Below are 14,397 nucleotides of genomic sequence, written 5' to 3'. Positions count from 1 at the left end.
TCCAAGGGAGAAGCGGCTACAGGAGCTCCTGTAGGAATTCTGTAGCAGTTGATCCCATTAAAATCCAACATCAGTAGAAAGAGGGTGAAAATATGAAGGTTGAAGAAGACACTTGAAGATTAGATCCAACCAGAGAGGAGCCTGCACAAAGCACAGCCACACATTAGCAAGCAGAGAGCATGAATCAAAAGAAACAAAGGCATGTAGCAAAGAGAGAGAGCCACAACACCTCACAGCAAATGCATTCAGATCCTAGGTAAGTAACTAACCTGCTCCTTTGTTTGCATTTCTGTAATTAGAAGGGATGCAATGACAATGATATGGTCGAGGTTGGACTATGGAAAGGTGGCCAGTTAACTTCGCCACCTTCATCTAGTTGACTCCACTCATTTGAATATGTCACCCACACATGCGCACAGTCAACTCAGGAAAGATGTCAAGGACACGTATTGGAGGAATTGTGAACTCCGATGCAATCATGAGGGATGATTATGAGGAAAGGGCCATGATGACAAGCTAAATGGGGAACAATGGTCCGAATATGGCCAACGTACACTTGGCCAGCTCACCCTCCATCACCGGAGATATCCATAAAAATTAATAAATACTCCTCCCTGAGCACTCTCACCACCTTTTTCCTTCATTCTCTCCTCGAAAGTTCGCTCCTGTAAATCTTCTCGAGCCCCCATAGCCTCAAAACCATTGTTCTCGATTGATCTCTCCCATATTCCTACTCTCAACATTCTCTATAGGAGCGCTTACAGGTTCTACAGGAGAACCTACAGGAATTCTACAAGAGGGACAACAATCTTCTATAGGAGGGCCAATGAGTTATTTTGAAGGGAAAAAACACAGGTTTTGGCACAATTCTCAGTCTAAGGAGGTAGGTTCTATGTATAAACCATTGAATATCAAAATATGCAAGCAGTGGTTTAATTTTGAGGAGGACATAAAGCCTTTAGGTTGAGGAAATAAAAAAGAATTTTTCTTCTTATTTCTTAAAAAAAAACACAGCCTCTCTGTTTCTCAATTTTTTTTCAAAAATTGTTGTCTCCTTCTCCACATTTGGTTTCCCAAAGAAGCATAAACAAAATGACAGGAGGTTTTATGAGGAAGGAGCCCACCAACTCCTTCATGCTCCATGCACGTCCCCAAGTAGTGGAGATATTCACACGAGCAAATCAGATGAATGTTTTTGAGAAATTCCAAGGGTTTCATGAGGAAATTGCTCAAGAATTTGCCTACTCTTTAGTCCTCACACGAGAAAACATGCCACTGTCACCATTAGAGGCCTTTCCATGGAGATAACCCCTGAATTTATTAGTAGGGTCACTATTGGGTCCCTATAATACTAGTGATTACCCCATTACTATTGTAGTTATACCCCTTATTAATATTGTTGTGCCCGTATTGCCCCCATATTGTTATTACTGTGCCCCATAGAATCCCTCTATTGTTATTTTTGTGGCTTTATATTATTATTGTTAGGTCGGCTGGATTATATTGTGGCTCCTTAGACTCCTATATATAGAAAGGAGGTTTTTTCATTTGGATCATCCAAGAATTGTTCATTTATGTAATGTAAAAGAGGTTTCCCCTCGAAGAGGCTAAATTCTAAGGCGTTGATCTATCTTTTCTATCTTTTCTTGAGTTGGTTTCATAACATTTGGTATCAGAGCTTTGGATTCTAGGGTTTCACTACTCCAAACAGGTCATTGTGGAATTTTCGCTATAACTTTGTTTCTGTGATGTTTCAGAAGTCTAAAAAAAAAACCCATTTGAGAAGGAATCACGTTGAACCCTGGGTCCAAATTTTAGAGGTTTTCGCACGATATTTGCGGAGATATGATCTGAGGAAGTTGGTCTTTTTGCAGACTCCTGAATTACATTCAAAACAGGTGACCTGGGGAAAATCGTCATAACTTTCTCTTTGGTGATCGGATTGAAATTTCATAAGAAGGTACAGAAAGAGGACAAAATTTAGTTTGTTGTATGCATGTTTTAGATCCAAAGGTCGAAACAGTGACTTGTGGCATGTCGTACAAGTTCGCTCTATTGAACTAGTCTATAAGCAAGTCACTGTGGGAGATTTCACATAACTATTTCTTGGAGAATCCAATTTGGGTCAGACTTGTGGCATTAGAAAGAGGACATAGAGGGCTACTATAGCTTACAAATTAAGAAATAGATGATTGGAAAGTACAGAGATACATCAGAGGCAATATTGAGCTCCTACAAAGTGAAAAAAGGTGTGTATATTTTCTTAAATTTTTGCTTAAGCTTGGTTTGAAAATTTATTTTGAAGGAATTCAAAGGGCATAGTAGAGCATTATTATCAGTAACTGATGATCCGAGGAAATAAAATGCAAACACCTAGTAAGGAACCTAAAATATCTAGCATGACTCATGAAGAAGAGGAAGAAATGCAACATGATATATCAAAATTACAAGACCAAGTGCAACAATTGTCCCTTGCACAAAAAGGAACAGAATTTAAAATCGAACATAATAGTAAAAGATATTCCAGAGGAGCATAGGATTGATGTGTTCATAGGGTCTTTAAAGGATAATATCCAACATGATGTTCGCCTTTGGGAACCTGATTCATGAGAGAAGGCATTCAGGTTAGCAAGAAAAATGGAAAGCAAAATTATGGCAACCAGGAAGCATACCACTCACAACTATAAAGACGGAAATGTTGTTGCCCCTAGTCTTCCACAACCTATAAGGTTAACACCACAATAATTGGAAGAAAAAAGAGCAAAAGGGCTTTGTCACAGTTGTGATAGCAAATACACTAAAGGTCATAAGTGTGCTGAGAAGAAATTATTCTACATAGATTGTGAAGAGGAAGAAGAAAAGGAGCAAGAAAGGTCAAAATAAGAGAATATACTCCAGGAACAAAGCCTAGATGAAGAACAAATAAATCCGACCATATCTTTTAATGCATTGGCGGGAATTACCACTCATCAAACCATCAACATAGAAGGAAAAATCAAGAAGAAAAAGGTAATAGTGTTGATTGATTCAGGAAGCGCCCACAATTTTATTCATTGTAAGGTAGCAAAAGAATTGAATTGCTTCCTATATCCAGCACCAGAGTGTCAAGTGATGATTGCAAATGGAGGAATAATAAATTGCTCTGGAAAGTACCATAATATCAAGCTATCCATGGGAGAATATGTATTGACTAGCCCAATGCTTTCCATTCCAATGGGAGGTGTTGATGTTGTACTAGGAGTCCAATGGCTACAATCCCTGGGTACAATAGCTTTTAATTTTCAAGAATTTTTCATCAAATTTTCTATAGAAGGAAAGGAAGTTGAATTAAGGGGTATTGCAGGGAAACCAGGAAAGATAATCAGCTCTAATAGTATGAAAAAGCTTCTAAAAAAGGAGCAAATAGGTGTAATTGCACAATTATGCTCGCTAGATGTTTCCACATTAGAATCATCTATTTCTCCAAATCTCCAAAAAGTCCTGGACAATCATTCCAAGGTATTTGAGACTCCCAAAGATCTCCCACCTATGCATGATCATGATCATGCTATTCATCTGATTCCAGGAAGTGTTCCTCCAAACATCAGGCCATATAGATATCCCTATGTCCAAAAGAGTGAAATTGAATGTATGGTTGCAGAAATGCTAGAGGCTGGTATAATTCAACCGAGTCAAAGTTCTTTCTCTGCTCCAGTAGTATTGGTGCACAAGAAGGATGGATCATGGCGCATGTGTCCGGATTATAGGGAGCTCAACAAGCTCACTATTAAAGATAAGTTCCCCATTCCTGTCATTGATGAATTACTGGATGAATTGCATGGATCAATTTACTTCACCAAGTTGGATCTTCGTTCAGGATATCATCAAATCAGAATGAAGACTGAAGACATTCCAAAAAGAACATTTAGAACTCACGAGGGTCATTATGAATTTTTGGTCATGCCTTTTGGCCTTACCAATGCACCTTCAACATTTCAAGGTTTGATGAATTCAATTTTCAAACCATTCCTTAGAAAATTTGTGTTAGTATTTTTTGATGATATACTAATCTACAACAAGTCTTGGAAGGATCATGTTGAACATGTTGACAAGGTGCTACAACTATTGAAGGAGAAACAATTATATGCAAAAAGATCCAAATGTTTCTCTGGAGTCCAGGAGGTGGAATATTTGGGTCATATTGTATCTCATGAAGGAGTTAAGGTATACCCTAGCAAAATTAAAGCCATTAAGGAATGGAAAATCCCCACATCCATAAAGCATCTGCAAGGATTTCTCAGTTTGATAGGGTATTATCACAAGTTTGTTAAGAATTATGGGAGAATAGCAGCACCTCTAACAACATTATTGAAGAAAGATGCATTTTCATGGACTCCGGAAGCAACAAAGGCCTTTTAACATCTTAAAGAGGCAATGTGCCAAGCACCGGTCTTAGCTACACTGGACTTCACAAAAACCTTTATTGTGGAATGTGATGCTTCAGGAAATGGAACTGGTGCTATTCTAATGCAAGATGAAAGACCCATTGCTTTTTAAAGTCGTCCAATCAAGGGACAATTTTTAAGCAAAGCTATTTATGAGAAGGAAATGTTGGCAATACTCCATGCACTTAAGAAATGGCGACCCTACCTAATGGGTAGACACTTCAAGGTAAAAACGGATCATGATAGCCTTAAATACTTTTTACAACAAAGGTTATCCTCTGAAGAGCAACAAAAGTGGGTCACAAAGATGTTGGGTTATGACTTTGAAATCATCTACAAGAAATGGAAGCAAAATGTGGTGGCAGATGCACTCTCAAGAAAGGATGAGGATGTGGAAGCATTGTTGTGTGCCATTTCTATTATCCAACCAGATTGGATAAACGAAGCAAGGGAGGAATGGAAGAATGACGAAGAAGTGTGGGCACTTATTCGAAAGTTACAACAAGATTCCAGTACGTCTGGTACATTTAGCTGGCAAAATGATTCGTTATGGTACAAAGATCGCTTATACCTCTGTAAGAATTCCCAGCTAAAACAAAAGATTCTTATGGAATTGCACACTTCTCCCTTAGGAGGGCACTCAGGATTTTTAAAAACTTACCACAGGGTTAAGAAGGAATTTTTTTGGGATGGCTTTAAATTAGATATTCAAAAGTTTGTGGCTGAATGTTTTGTTTTCCAACAAAATAAAGTTGAAACAATTAAGGCACCAGGTCTATTACAACCTTTATCCATTCCAAGCCAATGTTGGGAGGAGGTTTCAATGGATTTTATCACAGGTTTACCCAAGTCTGAGGGAAAGAGTGTCATCATGGTGGTAGTTGAAAAACTTACCAAGTATGCACACTTTTGTGCATTATCACATCCATTTAAAGCCAGTACAATTTCTATTGCATTTATGGAAACAATTCAAAAGCTACATGGAAACCTAAAGATTATTGTAAGTGACAGAGATCCCATTTTCACTGGAAATTTTTGGACAGAATTATTTTCTTGTCTTGGTACTCAGTTAGCTCATAGCTCATCTTATCATCCTCAATCTGATGGGAAAACTGAGATAGTAAACAAATGTTTGGAAGGATATCTTCGTTGCTTTGTATCTGATAAATAGACACAATGGGAAAAATGGTTGCATATGGCTGAATGGTGGTATAACACTTCCTTCCATATAGCAACAAAAATGACCCCATTTATGGCACTTTATGAGTATCAACCACCATCCATCACATCATATTTAAGAGAAAATTCTAAGGTTCAGGCAGTGAAACATCACATCAAACATCAATAACAAGTCATCCAACTCTTAAACGATAACCTCGTGTTGGCACATAATAGAATGAAACAACAGGTAGATCAACATCGCAGTGAAAGAAGTATTGATGTAGGTGATTGGGTATTCCTACGGCTACAACCATATAAGCAAATGTCCCTCAAGCAAGCTAAGAAGGATAATAAATTATCACTAAAGTATTATGGTCTGTACAAGGTGTTGCAAAAAATTGGTACTATGGCATGAAAATTGGAGCTTCCTGCAGCTTCTCGATTGCACCCAGTTTTCCATGTTTCATGTTTAAAGAAGGTTATAGGTGACAAGCTCCCAGTTCAAACAATCTTGCCAGAACTTGACGAGGAAGGAAAAATTATATTGGAACTGGAAGCAGTCACAGAAAAAAGAACTTGACAGCTACGAAATCGTTCAATTTCATAGTATCTTATCAAGTGGAAGAACTTATCCGTTGAAGATTCCACATGGGAGGATGAGAATTTTATGCAGAAGTATCCAGAACTACTCAAGCGTTGAGGACAACACTTTTTTGAAGGAGAGGGGCATGTTGGGTCCCTATAATACTAGTGATTACCCCATTACTATTGTATTTATACCCCTTATTAATATTGTTGTGCCCCTATTGCCCCCATATTGTTATTATTGTGCCCCATAGAATCCCTCTATTGTTATTTTTGTGGATTTTATATTATTATTGTTAGGTCGGCTGGATTATATTGTGACTCCTTAGACTCCTATATATAGAAAGGAGGTTTTGTCATTTGAATCATCCAAGAATTGTTCATTTATGTAATGTAAAGGAGGTTGCCCCTTCGAAGAGGCTGAATTCTAAGGCGTTGATCTATCTTTTCTATATTTTCTTGAGCTAGTTTCATAACAGTAACTGCCCTTCCTCTTGGGTTGCCTTGGAGTAAGGATGAAAAACCAATTAGCTAGGCTGCTAAGAAAAGATTCTTCCAAAACAATGAAACCCCTGTAGAAGATAAAAATGGCATAAGAATGGCTAGCATCCCATATCCTTGGGATGAGGTTAGCTATCAAATAATCAAGTATATTTCCTATGAGGGGAGGTACAACATTGTCTATGGTTACCACTTTAGAATTCTTCATGAGTTTAGGTATGGCATGGACACTCCAGCCCCTCAAAAGCTTAGCATCCCCTACTTCCTCCTGTAGTCCCTCATTGACTCTAATACTAAAGTAAAATCAGGAAATCTAGAACAACTAGCTCAACATGGTTTAATCAAAATCTTAGCGGAAGAAGCCCTCCATACATTTACACTCCTTATAGCATGGGAAATCTTCTGAAACATGACAGCTGAAGATGACTTAAAGACCCTGACCTATGATATCAGTCCTATTGGTAGTGAGGAGGAAGGAAAACAAGGGGGAGAAGGTGAAGCAACTGGTGATTTAGAAGAACAAGAAGGGAAGAAGGAAGAAACCAAGATAGAGGAGGGAAAAAGCTGAAGAAACAGAGCAGGGAGAAACAGAGCAAATAGATATAGAGAAAGAGATAGAAGGAGGAGAAAAAGGGTCAGAAAAGATAGAAGTGTCCCCTAATACTCTAGAAATAGAGGCAATAGCTGCTCTAACTACCCTCAGCACACCAATTAAGCCAAAACAGAAGAGGAAGAGGTAGACCTCAATGTGTTTCAGGGCTAGGAAGAGCACAAGAATCAAAACAGCGAAACCCCAGCCTTCTTCAAAAGTGCCAATTATTATTGAAGATTCACCCTCTACCCAAGGAAAAGAATCCTCTTCCAAGGCACCTATCACATATTAAAGGGGGACTCCTAGATCTCCCACATGGAAAGAAAAGTTAGAACTACAAGACCCAAGAATTGTCCTACAAGAGGCACAGACAGTTCTATAGGATACCCTGTCAAAACTACAGGAGACCAAGCAGCTTGAGAAAAGGCTAGAAGGATAGCCACAGGGAAAGGAGGAAGAGATAGATCTATAAGAACCTGATCCCCAACCCAATCTTGGTTCCTACTACAATCTTCTTGGGGGGGGAGAATAATTCCACAAAAAATTGCAATTCCACTATTCTTTGAATTAGAGAAAGAGAGAATAAGAACACACAGGTGGATGCAAATAGAAAAATCCAAGGGAGTTGAGGATATTGGCCATATGGAGAGAAAACTCAGAGAAATGGGCAGAGAGTTAAGTATTTTCAGACACAAAGAAGTAATCACAAGAAGCCACCTTGAAACTAAAAATGAATTGCTAAGAAGACAGCTACAAGAGAAAGAGACCCAACTAGCATGCATGGCCAACTGGTCCATGGATGCATTGCAACATAGGACATCAACAAAATCCTATGGCATGTATATCAGGGACCAATGGTTGCAATTTCAGATAAAGACTTTGGCACAAAGAGGCATAATGCCTTTCCAAGATTACAAGCAATTTATGGACCTGTGTGACCAAATCACATCAGAAGATAAGGCAAAGATGATAGAATTCTACCTTCATAACATGGCCCTCATAGACATGAATGTATGGGACCCCAATGCTAGGCTAGGGGACTTGTAACTAATAGCCATGGCCTCATGGATGAGCCATGAAGAGTTAAGGGTAGAAAAAATAAGAAGGATGATGATAAAGGAGCAGAATGAGCCATTAATGATAAAGTTGAGCCATTAGACCCCACGTCACTCATCAACACACATAACATGCTTGTAAATAATCCTCAGATTTCCCCTAGATATATAAGTGATCAGGCACAAGACATTGCACATTTTGAGGATATAGAAAGGTTACTTGGGGATGACTGTATGCATGCCTGTATGAGGAGATGGAACACTTTACCACACAGTCTATAGATCAGGGAATATCATTCCCCAATGAGGATGAAGGAGGAATTAAGGACAATGCCAATGTACAAGTGCTCCGTGCAGAGCCTGAAAGCTAATTGGATTGGCCTCAAATTGAGCCCCCCACTACTGTTAGGCATGCTAGAAGGAAGAAGAGAAGAAGAAGAGTAGGAGCAGTGGGAAGTTATAGACAGGAAGGTAGGATTCTATGACAAGGAAGAGGAAACCACATCAGAAGCATGGGATGCTAGGGAGGCCAAGAAGGACATAAAAGATGAGGAGATGGATTAAGTTTCTCAGAGGATGAGAACACTTTCAGTAGGTGGGTGATGATGAGCCTTATAAATGGGTAATTATATGGGCTCATTTTACCTCCTAACCTAGTCAAATCAACCATTCTCTTAGTTTATTGTATGATTTTGTGATTATATTTATGCTTATACAGTGAGTTGAGTTAGTTATGATGCCATGTGGTCTAATATGTGTTTAATGCGGATTATTGATGAATTTTGTGGTCAACATCAAGGATCCAGCAGAAAAATAGTAGAAATAACTCAAAGTTGACAAAGGAGAGGATTTATAGAAGGGAATCCCCCTCATTTATTACTCCTCACTTTGAATTCCCCTTCATTCAGCACAGAGTACAAGCAGCTAAGTCATGCACTTGAAGGCAGCCGAGCAAGTGTAGGATGACTGATGATTATCTTGAGTTTTGGGAGCCAAGCCTCCCTGATTTTAAGGAAGCTATTTTTAGCTTCATTTGTATAAGTAGAGAGGCCTAGGGCCTCACTATGGTCATATTTTTGTTGAATTTTTTCTTATGTAAAGTCTGCTCAACTTCGAGCTTATTATTTTGTGACAATTTCATGTAATCTTATTATTGTTCTGGAAATAAAGATGGAATCCTTTTTGAGTTAGCACTAAGTTGCCTAAGAGAGCTGAAGCTCTTGGGTTAGGGCCCAATATAAGAAGCCAAACTCCTCTTTACTTGTATTTGTATTTTTTATTTCAGTTGTAGATCAGGTCGTTGTCAGATGAATTTCTTTATGGTTAAGAATAGGTTGTTTTTGATGATTCAGTAGTTTGCTTCCATTTGTTCTTTCTATAGAAGGTTAAGAAGTGATAAATAAAATATTCAAAAGACTAGAAATAGTTAGTTTACCTCTATTCCTCCCTTTGGGACCATGATCTGAGGCAAAGACCCTCTTGCTGCCCCAAAAACAAATATTTCCCTCATTCATAGGACTCCTAGCATTTGCAGTTTTTAGTTGGTTAATAGTCTAGTTTGCTTTGATTCAAAACTTTTTCATCATGCCCACTTCTTGGTTTATGATAGTATCCTTTCATGCTTTCCTTTCTTGCAGCAGTTATCAACATTTCCTTTCATAGATCATAGTTTATACTAGTTTGATGTAAAACTCTGTTTTCCTAGATGCACTTCTTTCATTGCTTGCTTGATCTTATTGGTTGACTATCAGTTGTTTATGTAGCAAATATATTCTAACAATAGGCCAGCCTATCATCCATCCCATCCTCCACTTGATCCATGCCCTATAGGTCGCCCAAGTCGCCCCTCAATTCTGCCTTAGTTTCCTACATTTTCCATATAATTTCTTCCTCTCTCCTTGAGCAAATCCAATCATCTTTCTCTCTCCTAATGATTCTTAGTGGACGATATGTGCCCTAACACTTCTTTCCAACCTTCATCCACCTTTTCCACCCACTCTCACACCCTCAAAATTGCCAAAAATGCTCTCAGCCTCGTCTTATAGGCCTGTTGTAGAATGTTGTTTTTCCTCCTGTAGATTTCCTATGTCCTCCTGTAGATTTTCCTATAGGCTTTATTTTGAAGGTTGAGTGTGGGAAAAGCATCTAGAAGGCCACCTGAGACCTCCAAGGACCCATACACACCATCATACATCCTCTCAGGTCCCAAAACCACACTCCAATTCCACCTATTCGCTGCCACATTCACAAACAAATAAATTTCATGCATGTCAAATTCACATAAAAATACATAAAATTCCAAAAAGATGTTTTTTTGCTCATTTACTTCCAGATATGGCTTAGTTAGATGTTGTTTACCTCTTTGAATAGATAATGGCATTCTTTTCATGGTTTTCATAGTGATTTTTGAAGTAGGGTTAGTTGGTTAATTAGGGTTTCCTTGGTTTGCTTTACCTCTCAGTGTTTCTCCTTTCTGCAAATTAGAATAGCATATATTTTTCTTTCCTTTCATCACATATGGAGCTTCTTCTAGAATCCATAGAAGTTGGCTTAAGCCCTAGTGATCTTGTGTTGGTTGACCAAGTGACGACCTATAGTAAGGACTAGTACTTGTGCATACAGCAACATCGCTTCCAAGTTTGTTACAAACTACCGGGTTGATAAGAGTAAAGTAGGTAGCCCAGGAGGTGCAGCATTATTGCTTCAATACTAGTGCTCACCAGTACATCGATCTCCCTCGAGATATTTTTCAAGATTTCAATTCTCTAACTATGGATTTCCTCACCCAGTTCCAATTTCCTATCTGGTGTGAGACTGGAACTCATCTCTTGACATCTTTGAAGCAGATGACTACCACCCATATGTCTGACCATATACATGAATGGAGACACAGATGTCATCTCATCAAATTTGAAATTTTGGATCAAGTTTTGACGATATGGTTCACTAAGTCATTAATTGACACTTTTTCTTGAGACATAGCCATGGGTGTATGTGGAACTGAGGAATAAGCCATAACATGCCCATTATTTGGATCTATTTTACTAACAATCTATCACGTTGTATGAATTGTTACCTAATGCAGCACAACCTTCAACTGATCCTACATCCTCCAAGACTGCAGATTCTACACCCGTAGATTATGTCATTAGATTTGTGGCTTATCGATCTCATAGTACCCGAGTTGCTTCTACGAATATCAAAACTACTCCAGCCACTACAACCCCTAATGTTGCAAACAATTCTAAGAATCCTATTAAAACTTTAAAGGTAAATGTTGTCTTGTCTACCACAACAGATAAATCCTCAAAAAGAAAGAAGAAGGGTAAACAGAAAAGCAAGGAGGATACCCCGAAACAAGCTTTCCCAAAATCGTCTACTGATGATTCATCGAAGAGAAAACCCAAATATCCTTATGTGATGATGATCATTACACTAAGGATTTTCCCTAACATGCTGAAGTAAGTCGTCTTTTGAAAGGTACCAGAGGAACACCAGTTGTCATGAATGATCCTTTTCCATCCCAGAAGACCCAAATGGTATAAAAATCATAAGATTAGTCCTCCCAAAGCTCTCAAGTGTTCATGAGTGGTTCGAAACCTATTTTTGTAGCCACCATATCTAAAGACTATCAATCTTCAGAGAAACCCACAATGGAGAAAGATGCCACTAACATGCCCTTTTCCTCCACTTCACCTAATTCCGGTACTCACCATATCAAGAAACCCAGCACTGATTCCATGATCTGACCACCCCCAAAGGTGTTCTTCGGAAATCATCTTATAATCCAAATGTGCAAGCCTCCCAATGCTACAATATTGTAGAAGATTTGGCTCAAGCACCCTCAGGGATGTCAGCCTTGGAAGTCCTTCAAATGTGTCCATCACAATGAAAGTCCTTGCTATATGCCATTAGAGGAATTGATCTTACGAATTCCATATTGATAACATTTGATCTTAAGAATTATGTCCCTCACCTACCACATCAACTTGCATTTCTCATACAAATTGTTTTTATGGGAAAACCTATTCATAGAACTATTGTTGATGAAGGAGCCTCCACATGCATTATGTCCATATCATGTTTGAAATCCCTTCACTCCCCTCCTCTCAACCAGTACCTGAATACTTCGAAAGCCGTTGATGGCAGAGGATTTCGAACTTATGGTATTCTCAATGCTTTACCCATCCAGTTAGAAGGAAATATTATTAATATGGAAGTAGAGGTTGTCGATGAAAATCTCGATTATAACCTTCTACTTGGTTGTAGTTGTACTCACGTGATGTTTGTTGTTGTTTCTACTCTATTTTGTGTACTTCACTTCCCCCATAAAGGGAAAATTGTCACAGTAGACCAATTGGCTTTATTTTCCTCTAACTCTTTGACTAGTAATGTACCTTATATTGGGAAAACCATCATTCCTTATTAAAATGTCAGAGTGTGTTTTTTGAAAGACTCTTCTCTGATGGGAATTTTTTACCTTCCTCCACCCAATAATGTTTCCTCAGTTAATATTATTTCGTCAAGTAATGACCCTTAGGTCATCCCTAGCCTTGATCATATTTCTAATCTTGGCAACACCATGCCACTAAGCACCATCAAACAAGCTTACAAAGTTGTCATTTCGTCATCTATGGCTGCATCAAAAAGTCATGACCAACTAAGCATGGCCCTAGACCTGTATTCGCATACTCCTTGGCTTGTTTCTTTGGATTTTGAAGATCCTTTGAATGAGAATTTCCCTACTAACGAAAGAATTTTTGAAATCATGTCTCTTGAAGAAACACCTTGGAATGATATCCATCATCATTCCTCTTTTCATCCTATCCTTGAAGAAATCCCTACCTATCTAGATACTTTGGTTTCCCCTACAATGATTGCTACTCTTGAGACTCCCATTTTAATCCATTATATGTTATCTAAAGGGAATATGGGTAACATTTCTGCAACCATGCCTATTGATATCTCTATGAAACAAGATATAATTGAAAACATTCACATAGGGTCCTCTTTTCCTCTCGATGAGATTACAACCTATACAACTGTATTTAAATAATTGTACAATGTCTTCACTTGGACCTACAAATAAATGCTTGGTATTGATACAAGAATTGTGGTGCATGAGATCCCAACTTACCTAGATGAAAAACCTGTTCGACAATGCCTTCATCTGGTGCACCCAAGGAAGGCAATTGCTATTAAAGTTGAAGTTAAAAAGCTTCTTAAGGTTGGCTTCATCTACCCCATACCATTGATAGATTGGGTTTCTAACATCGTCCCATTGACTAAAAAGCAAGGAACCATACGTGTCTATGTTGATTATAGGGATATTAATCGGGCTTGTCCTAAAGACAAATTTCCTACTCCCTTTATCGACTAGATTATCGACAAATGTGCCAGAAATCAAATATTTTCCTTTATGGATGGATTTTTTTGGGTACAATCAGATTAATATCCTTCCTTGTAACCAACATAAGTCCACTTTTATCTATCCTTGTGGGACTTTTGCCTATAAAAATCTTCCCTTTGGCCTTAAAAATGTTGGTGCAACCTTCCAAAGGGCCATGTATTATGCATTCTACGATACTAAAAACATCGCTCAACCATATCTTGATGATTTACTTGCAATTCCGCTAAACATCAAGATAATCCAGCTCAACTTTGTGTGATTTTTCTTCGTTGTCGACACTATGATATCTGGTTAAATCCTCACAAATGTGCCTTGCATGGAATTTGGTCATCTCCTAGGATTCTTAGTTTCCAAAGAAGGTATCCGAATTGATCCTCTTAAGGTGGAGGCTATTGTTAATATACCCCCTCCATCTACCTTACAACAACTCTATAGTTTGCAAGGGAAGGAAAATTTTCTTCATTGTTTCATCTCAAACTATGTTTAGCTTTCCAAGGGTTTTATTCACCTTTTAAAGCAAGGGGTCCCATTCATTTGGGATGAATTTTCCCAAAAATCCTTCGATGAATTAAATACTACGGTCATCAGTGCACCTTTGTTACATTCCCCTAACTATTGTGGCAACTATTTCATGTACTTGGTTGCCACTAACAGTACCATTTCTATGGT

General features: G+C 38.4%; 1 pseudogene; it reads right to left on the bottom strand.

The window, feature by feature from the left end:
• The window catches only part of LOC149191689 (DNA mismatch repair protein MSH6-like), a 116,498-nt pseudogene that overhangs the window by 54,898 nt on the left and 47,203 nt on the right, over positions 1 to 14,397 (bottom strand).

This window comes from Pinus tabuliformis, chromosome 2_2 (genome assembly GCF_031772625.1).
Source record: "Pinus tabuliformis cultivar Carrire ecotype Pingquan chromosome 2_2, CPIR1, whole genome shotgun sequence".
NCBI classification, from domain to species: domain Eukaryota; kingdom Viridiplantae; phylum Streptophyta; class Pinopsida; order Pinales; family Pinaceae; genus Pinus; species Pinus tabuliformis.
This window is presented reverse-complemented; position numbering and strand designations above follow the sequence as displayed.